Genomic DNA, 8826 nt, shown 5'->3' on the forward strand with positions numbered 1-8826 from the left:
TGTGGTGAACGTATTATGAGTCAAGGTATAATCGGAGGGTAAATGTGAATTCTGGGAGGAATCTAAGGATTTCAGTTTTCTGGGGGATTAAATGATTCACATATGAAAGAAACAACTCATGTCCACCCTCTTTATATAAGGGACAAAGAGGATGGCATTAAACATGTTCTGATCTTTAAGGAGATCTGCCAGCAAGAAGGCGACTGTTCTGCACCCCCACGTTATCAGTAGCCATTGAATTCGAGAGGTCTCGTGAAGGAAAAACATTAAAGGCCTACTTCGGGTAGCCAAACGGACAGAACGGATAGAGGCTAAATCAAAAAAGGATATCTCGTAGATAGGAGCGTTTCCTGAGCATTCGGATAACTGCCAACGCCAGGGAAGGGTCGAATTAAATGAGCCGTAATAAAGGCTCGGAGTTACCAAAACCCCCCTCTCCAGCCAAGAGGCCGGACAGCAGGGTTTTGAGGGGCTATTGTAGGGTCCAATAATTGACGGGCCAGGCCCATTTGCTAATGAAGGGTCCAAAGGCCTAAGCTGAAAAAGGTCATGGCCAGAGCTCAAGAATAGTATGGCCCAATTGGCCCAGAGAAGCGGCCGAGGACAGTGCAGTCCTCGGCTGACCCAAGAACAAGGGCAGAAAGGTAAAGGGACATGCTTGAAGGGAAATCTAAAATATCTAAGAAAGGCTTCCTTTGCCACCCTCCCCATGCATATCTCTGCGCCTAACAGAGCCTTATCCGTTAACTTTATCAATAACTCTCAACGACTTAGGTCTGGGACTGATGGGACAAGTATCAGTCTTGGAAAGGTTGACCCTACACATGGACGAAGGAAATTGAACGCATGCTAGTATAAAAGAAAAATATGTAACCTAAAGAAAGGGGGGTTTCCAGAAGTGGAGACACCTGAACCATTTATGAGCTCCTTAACAAAACCACAGCCGGGTAAACATGACTTAGCCTTTCGATCCCACTCTCTACAAATGATATTGTATGGGCCCATTTACGTGCGAACCCAACTCAACTGCGGTTTAACGCAAATCGTGTCCCTACACACATATATATATATATAAATAATTTGTTGTAGAAAATCATAGCCAAGGTTTCAGCAAAGAAATTGAAAATCATACTCTCCGAAGTATTTCAGAAAGCCAATGTGCTTTTGTTTTGGATAGACAAGTGACAAATGTGTTACTTGCCTTTGAGACCCTAAACTATATGAAAAATAAATGAAAACAGAACATACGACATGTATAGTCTTATTGCTTTATTTAATTTTATATTCTAACACCAAGATCCAACTTTAACACCAATATAACTCTTTGAATCACTTAAGGCTTGTTTGGTTAAAAAAAATGATCACTCATCACTCATCACTCAATTTTTGTCACTTATCACTCATCACTTAAAATACCCCAACTCTCTACACCCCACCCGTTTGGCACCATCACTCACTTGTCATCACTTAATATTTTCCAACTGTTTGTGGACCCCATACCTATCACTTGGTGCAGCTTTTACATTTTTTTTTCCCCTTCAACCCCCAATACCCAAACTCACCGAACCCATTGGAAAAAAAAAAAAAAAAAAAAAAAAAAAAAAAAAAAAAAATCACCAAACCCAGTGAGAAAAAAAAAAAGAGTCAAAAGTTGCAGTTGACTTGACTAGTGGGCCCCTCAATGTATGTTTAATTACGGAAATGCCATTGAAAATAGAGTTATGGAAACTAAAAACACTTAAAATGTGTTTTCAATTTCCATAAGTCATCACTCAAAAATCAGATAATTGAATGATGGAAACAATGATCCAAAACTCATCCAAACAAGTGCTCTTCCGTGAGACCCACATGATTTGGATGATGAAAACAGAAAACTAAGTGATATCACTCAAAACTCACTACATCCAAACAAGCTCTTATTCTTCATTGCACCCCTTGCCATTATGTGTCTTCTGTCCTAGCCTTGCTGTTGAAGAGCGATCTCCATCTCTTCCAAGGACCTTCCCTTTGTCTCTGGCAAGAATATATAGATGAATGCCCAAGCCACCATATATACCAGCAAGCATAAAGAAGGTCCTACCAATCGTAATTGCTTTGTAAATTGAAATAAAACTCATGGAAATTGTTGCATTCATGCCTCTATTTATAGCCACCCCAATACTGGCCCCTTGTGAAGTTGTGCCCTCAACTTCAAAGGAAATATCTCAGAGCTATAGACCCATGTCACAGGCCCAAGCCCTAAAGAATGCAATCCCACAAATGTGAAAGTAGCAGCAATACTTAGGCTCATTGCCAATGAATGCTTTTCTTTGTAGTGGTTCATCATGGTCAAGCCAACATCCTAATCCTACAAGGGCTAAAACCATACCCCCAGTGCTTATTAGCAAGAGAGGTCTCCTCCCAACTTTATCTAGTAAACATGTGGCTATTAACATAAATAGAGTCTTTGTAAGTCCTATCCCAATTGTGGCAAGTAAGAGCTTGTTCTTGTCAATAATTCCAGCTGCCTTGAAGATTCTTAGACTATATAACAGCACTGCATCGATACCAACTGAATGCTGGAAGAAATGAAGTCCTACTGCTGCAAATAAAATTCAACGAACAGAACGGGAAGGCCTAAACAACAGTTCATTGCAAAACCCTTTGCCGCAAGCCTTGCTAGGAAGCTTTATAACATCCTCAGTGCAGTTTACATCTATTCCAGCCGCAGCTTTCATGTCATGGAAACGGATTTCAGCTTCTTCCTTAGTATTAGATATTTGCAATAAGATCTTTTTTGGTTCTCCTAAACGACCTTGAATTACTAACCACCTTGGCGACTCCGGCATTTTTAGGATGCCTAAAGCCAAAGCAAGAGAAGGAACTGCTGCAATTCCAAGCATTATCCTCCATCCAAGTTTCAAACTCAATTTGGAAAAAAAAAATAGTTTGATATATAGCCAAGTAAGATTCCAAAGCTAAGGCTAAGGTCAGGAAGGGAGCTTATGAAAACTCGGGTTGAAGGAGAAGAAATTTCAGTAGTGTAAACTGGTGCAATCAGAAGTGCAAAGCCTGCACCAATGCCAGTGGTGCACCTTCCGATCATAATGATTGTAAAGGATGGGCTATAGCCCATTAGAATTGCACCTAGCATGAACAAAATAGAGGCTAGGAAAATTGTGCAACGGCGACCTATGTAATCGGAGATTCTTCCAGCAACAATAGATCCTACAAGAGCACAAAGGTTTAAGATTCCAGCAATGGTTTCCAGTTTGGTGTCATTGATTTTGAGATCTTCCTTTATGTACATCATTGCTCCACTCATTACACCATTATCTGTATAAGATATAGAAGATGAAATTTTAGATCAGTTTAATGCAATGATGTTAGAGACCATCCTTTTCCCAATATATATATATATATATATATATATATATGCGTGTGTGTAAAAATATAACACATTAATTTTCTAATACAAAAGTAAGTCATAATAAATATGTATAATACTATATATAAAATTATCAACCTTGAAATTATATATATACACCCTTACTTCAAATCATTTTTTAAGAGAACTTATAATTTTTTAAAACTTTATTGAGTGTACAAAGTGTTGAGGACAAATTTTTCATGCCATATAACTTTATTTCATTGGCAACCTACACCACATCAATATTATCATGGATTTTGGGATAATCTCTTTTAAAACCAAAAAAAAACTCATATTTACACAAAAATGCGTCAAAGCCCATGGTTTAAGCTCATAGCACATCATCTCATTTTTTGCTCATGATCCAAACTCATGAGTCTCATCAGAAGAATTTTGGGAGTCGCGGTTTGGAGGGTTAAAAAGTATGTTCAGTAAAACTTTAGTGGTTCAAAGTTGATAAAGGAAAACATGTTGCTTGGCATGTCTTTTCCAATTCCTTGAACTTTGACGAATCAGTGTGTAATAGGTAACATTTGGTAAGCCTCTCATATCACATAACACTTAAAATGATAAAACTCCTCATGCTCTTTCCATAAAAATTAATGCTCATCATATAATATAAGTTTAAAAATGTAATTATATTATTTCATGTATATTATATTATTATTTTTATTTAAATCAATCTCAAACACATGGCTAAATCTATATTAATATCTCATATCTAGCAATAAATACTCTCCTTGCTCTCCAAAATTTGGTTAAAACACCAAGAGATCATAATTACATCTTTAAAATTTCATCAAATATCAACCATCTAGTCTATTACTTTCCAAAATTATATATGGACTAAACATATTATTTTCCAAAAAAGAAACTTACCCAAAAATACCAATAATAGTTCCAGCAGAAGCTGTAACAGCTCCAGCAAAAGCTACCACAGCTCCAGCAGAAACAACAACAACTCTAGCAGCAACTGCAATAGCTCTAGCAACAGCTTAGGCAACTCACACATGTCCAAAAGTAACATCATCAACTCATTAATGCCCAAACCCAACAACTTGCTACCATACCCAAAGAAGCAAATGTCCTATAAAAGAACTCATACCATTTTAAACTAAGATCCTTAGCTTCTAGCTGTAATACCAGATATAGAAGGATCCTATAAAGGTTACCATACCATTTTCAGCCAAACCATGAATTTAATGTTAAATATTTTCCTCCAGCAAAGGATGTCATTTAGATGACATCATCCAGCAGCTATTGATGTAGAGCTGATAGTTGTAACAATAGCTCCAGCAACATTAAAGGCTCATAATTTCTTCTTTTAGCTAAATAAATAAATAAAAACCAATTAAGGAAATCACTTATTTTGCCAAAAACCTTTCCTTATTTGCTGAATTTCCCTTCAACTAATTCAAACTTAATTACATACTTGGCTCTATATAAAGAGGACCAAGCAACACACAACAGGCACCATTATACACCACTATCCATCTCTCTCTCACTCTCTTGTTCTGAAACTTCATTCACTTTGCTACCTATATCTCTAAACATTTCCATACTTCTCCATCTCTCTTACAAAATCTCTCTTCTTAGATAAAAACACAACACACCTATTACAACACTACTATCCATTTCTTCCACACTCTATTATTCTGAAATATCATCATTTTGCTACCCATAAACACATCTCCATCTCTTTCTCTATTTCTCTTATAAAATCTTTCTTCCTAGAAAGCAACATAACCCATGACATAACACAAAAAACCACTCCAGTAGCAACTATAAACTCATGTATTTACTATATTTAACTTTCATATTATCTATCTCACACTTCCATATATTTAACAAACACATTCCTCACAAAATATCCATACATACTTCTCATATATCTTTAAACTCCATATCTTACAAAGTATACATATACAAGATCCATATTCAACAAAGTATCTACATATAATTCTTATACATATTACAAACATCATATCTCATAAAACATATATATTTCTTACCATATCCATACATCTTAAAACATATTAAACACTCTTCCAAGAACATTTTATCAAAAGTCCTTCTCATAGTCATAGAAGGCATATAATTATAATGCTAAAGGCCCTTCATATAAAAGGTACAAACTTATAATATTAAAAGCCCTTCTCATGGAAGGCAATATCACTTATATATTACTAAAAACCAAAAGAGTATCATCACGAGGAATTTCATTTATGTGCATGATAATGGAGACAAACTTAACCAACCTATGCACACGGCTGGAAATATTATTTCTCCCTCCAGTTGCACCCATTTTTCCCTTTCAATCAGGAAGTCACCATGGACTCATAATACCATACTATACTGCTGGACTCATTTCATCATGCTGTTGAAATGTTATAAGTCCATTGATGTTATACGGCTGGAGCCACAAACTATGAAGATAAGTCATTATATTTTTATCTCCAAAATTATACTATTAAGTATATTTTATTTTATTATCATTGTACCACTATACTCATATTATTATGCCCTTGGAATGTTATCAACTTACTAATGCTATATGGCTAAAGCCACAAACTATAAACTAATGCTATACGACTGGAGCCACAAATTATGAAGTAATGCTATATGGCTGGAGCCACAAATCACATAAAGAATAAAGTGATGCTATACAGCTGGAGTCAGAAACATAAAAGATAAGTCAATGTTTTCTCCATCTTTGAAATTACATTATTAAGTATATGTTAACTTATTATTATTGTACTGCTGGATGCAAGTTACTTTATTATCATCTCATTATTTAATAAAACATGATCTCACTAATACTTCATTAATGAACATATATATTAATGAATTGATCTACCACCGCTAGATAAATTATTCGGACATGAACCACCATTGGACATATATTATTCGAACATAAATCACCGCTAGACATATATTATTTGGATATGAACCACGACTAGATATAAACCATTTGAAATACATTATTTGATGCATGAAATATTAATTCGTCTTATCTTTCCATAAAATCACAAGAGAATCTGATTCACTCCTTCCTGACCTCTTATATACCTTTTTAATGTTATTATTTCTTAAAAAAATTTACACTATAACTCACTTTTCAATAGCACGAAAGGACATTGATCCCTTTTCTTCTTCTTCTTCTTCTTCTTCTTTTTTTTTTTTAAAAAAAAAATCCTCAACGTACGTAACATCTTCTTTTGTTTTTAATTTTTAAACAATTTCTCCAATTCATTCCCTGTGTTTCTACTTTCTACCATTTCATTCTCTCTTAAAGCTCACTTATCTTCTAATAAAATCTTTTTTCGAATAAATATTAATGTATATCCCTCTCAAAATTCTACTCTTTAACATTACGAGGTGACCTTTTATCTATCAAAGAATCATTCTTCAATGTCAAAGAAAAGGAAATGTTGATGGTTGTTCTCTAATTTAATTATGTGGGTAATTATAAAATATCTCAAAAATACAATATTTGCTTTTAATAATTCTATTCTCTCACATAAACATAATAGTAAATCTCATTAATTTTTTTTTTTTTTTAATTTTTTTTTTGATAGTTTCAACTTATGGGGTCTGCTCTTGATAATAGCTCTTTATTATTAAACCAAGACACCTATCAGTTTTTTGTGTAGACGGAGATTGAATCCCAAATCTTTTATTCAACCAGCATTAATTAAATTCATGGTAGTATACGAAATTCATATGAGAAGAAAGAGTACACAATTATTATACTCTATAAGTATCCTATAATTTTCCTTGTACATATAATGAGTATTATATTTATTACTTTTCAAAATCTGACTAGTTTTATTTTTCAATTTCGTGCTCACTTTTATGAAAACTCCAAATGATATAAAAAGTTGAGAGAGAGAGAGAGCGAGAGAGTTTTTCCTTCTAATATCCACCTTTCTGTTATAAAATAGCTTATAATTCCTGCATTGCATCAATGCATTGAATAACAGTTATCATTTATCAATTTATATTTTTCCTATAAAGTCAACTAGACAAACATTTGTAGATACTATAAATAAATTATTATAGTTTTTTTTTTAAAGGCATAATTATATTCATTTTGAATGAAGGGTTTCAAATTTGGTTTATTAAAAAAAATAATTAATGAGATAAACAATTTAAGTATTTGAAATCATTAAATTTCATTGTTCATAGAGTATGCAAATTGATTGTCCTCATAGAAAAATAAGGTGGATAATTGACATTTTTATATACTTAGTTTTTATATCTTAACGTACTTGTGCTATTACATTAAAATGAATCTTATTAGGACAAAGTTTAACTACAAAATTAGTTGTAGTCTTAGCCTACAACCTTAATATCTTTTCATTAGAGATGAATTTTGACAAATCCACCATTGGATTACATTTTTTTCTTATATCCTCCATACTTACAAAATTTTTAAAAAATTAAAGATGAATAGCTCTATCATCAATAAATTATTTAAATTGCAAGTTTTTGTAGTTTAAAGTTATGTATAAAATATAAGATTGTAGATTATATAGTAAATAATATCTTATTGATACAAAATTTGACATGTATATTGAGAGCATAAAAAACATGCAATTTAATGGTTAGATTTTCAAAATATGTAATAGTATTTATTTTATTGTGTAAAGTTGAAGTCTTAGGCTACAATCAATTTTGTAGCTAAACTTTGTCTATCTTATTAATATGTATTACATTTTTTAATGAAATTTTTAAAATTCAATCTGAAGGAAAATTTATTGCAAAAAATACAGCTAGTTTTTAATTATTTGAAACACATGATAGTGAGAATAAAATTTTGCAAATATATATATATATATATACACACACATACTTAAGTTAACAATGAGTGCCTTCTCAAAAAAAAAAAAGTTAACAATGAGTTTTGGGAATTACTGTTATTTATGACAGAATTTGATTTGGTTTAAAACGGGTTGAAAATAGTTCATGCATCTCAAATTGGAGGGAAAATTGTCAAAAAAAATTTGATTGCATTTGAAATCTAATGTTGGAGCTTTTGATAGAAATTAATATGAACTACTTGTATTGAGTTGTCACTTTTTTTTTAGGAAAAAAAAAAATTAACGTCGATATAGACATCATTTTCTTACAGCGGGAATCTAGATAGCACATGGCTTCTGTGACACAAGTGCACTCTTGGCATTACTGTTCATAAATACTAAATTTGCTTATTACACCAACCAAGCTTGATGATGGGCCATATCCAAAAAAAAAAAAAAGGTTGATGATGGGCCCTTATTTAATGTTCGTTCACTGTCCTGGGCATAGGCATAGCCCTTGCACACTTGCTTTATCTACCTCATCCTAATTTTGGGACTATTTTCCATTAAACAAAAAAACAAAAACAAAAAAAAAAAAATGTTGCGAATTAGGAT

At 32.9% G+C, this 8826-nt stretch overlaps 1 pseudogene; it reads right to left on the minus strand.

Annotated features, from left to right (window-relative positions):
• Positions 1–1941: 1941 nt before the first annotated feature.
• Positions 1942–5714, minus strand: LOC126689810 (probable polyol transporter 6; annotated as a pseudogene).
• Positions 5715–8826: the final 3112 nt, after the last annotated feature.

This window comes from Quercus robur, chromosome 6, assembly GCF_932294415.1.
Source record: "Quercus robur chromosome 6, dhQueRobu3.1, whole genome shotgun sequence".
Taxonomy (NCBI): Eukaryota; Viridiplantae; Streptophyta; class Magnoliopsida; order Fagales; family Fagaceae; genus Quercus; species Quercus robur.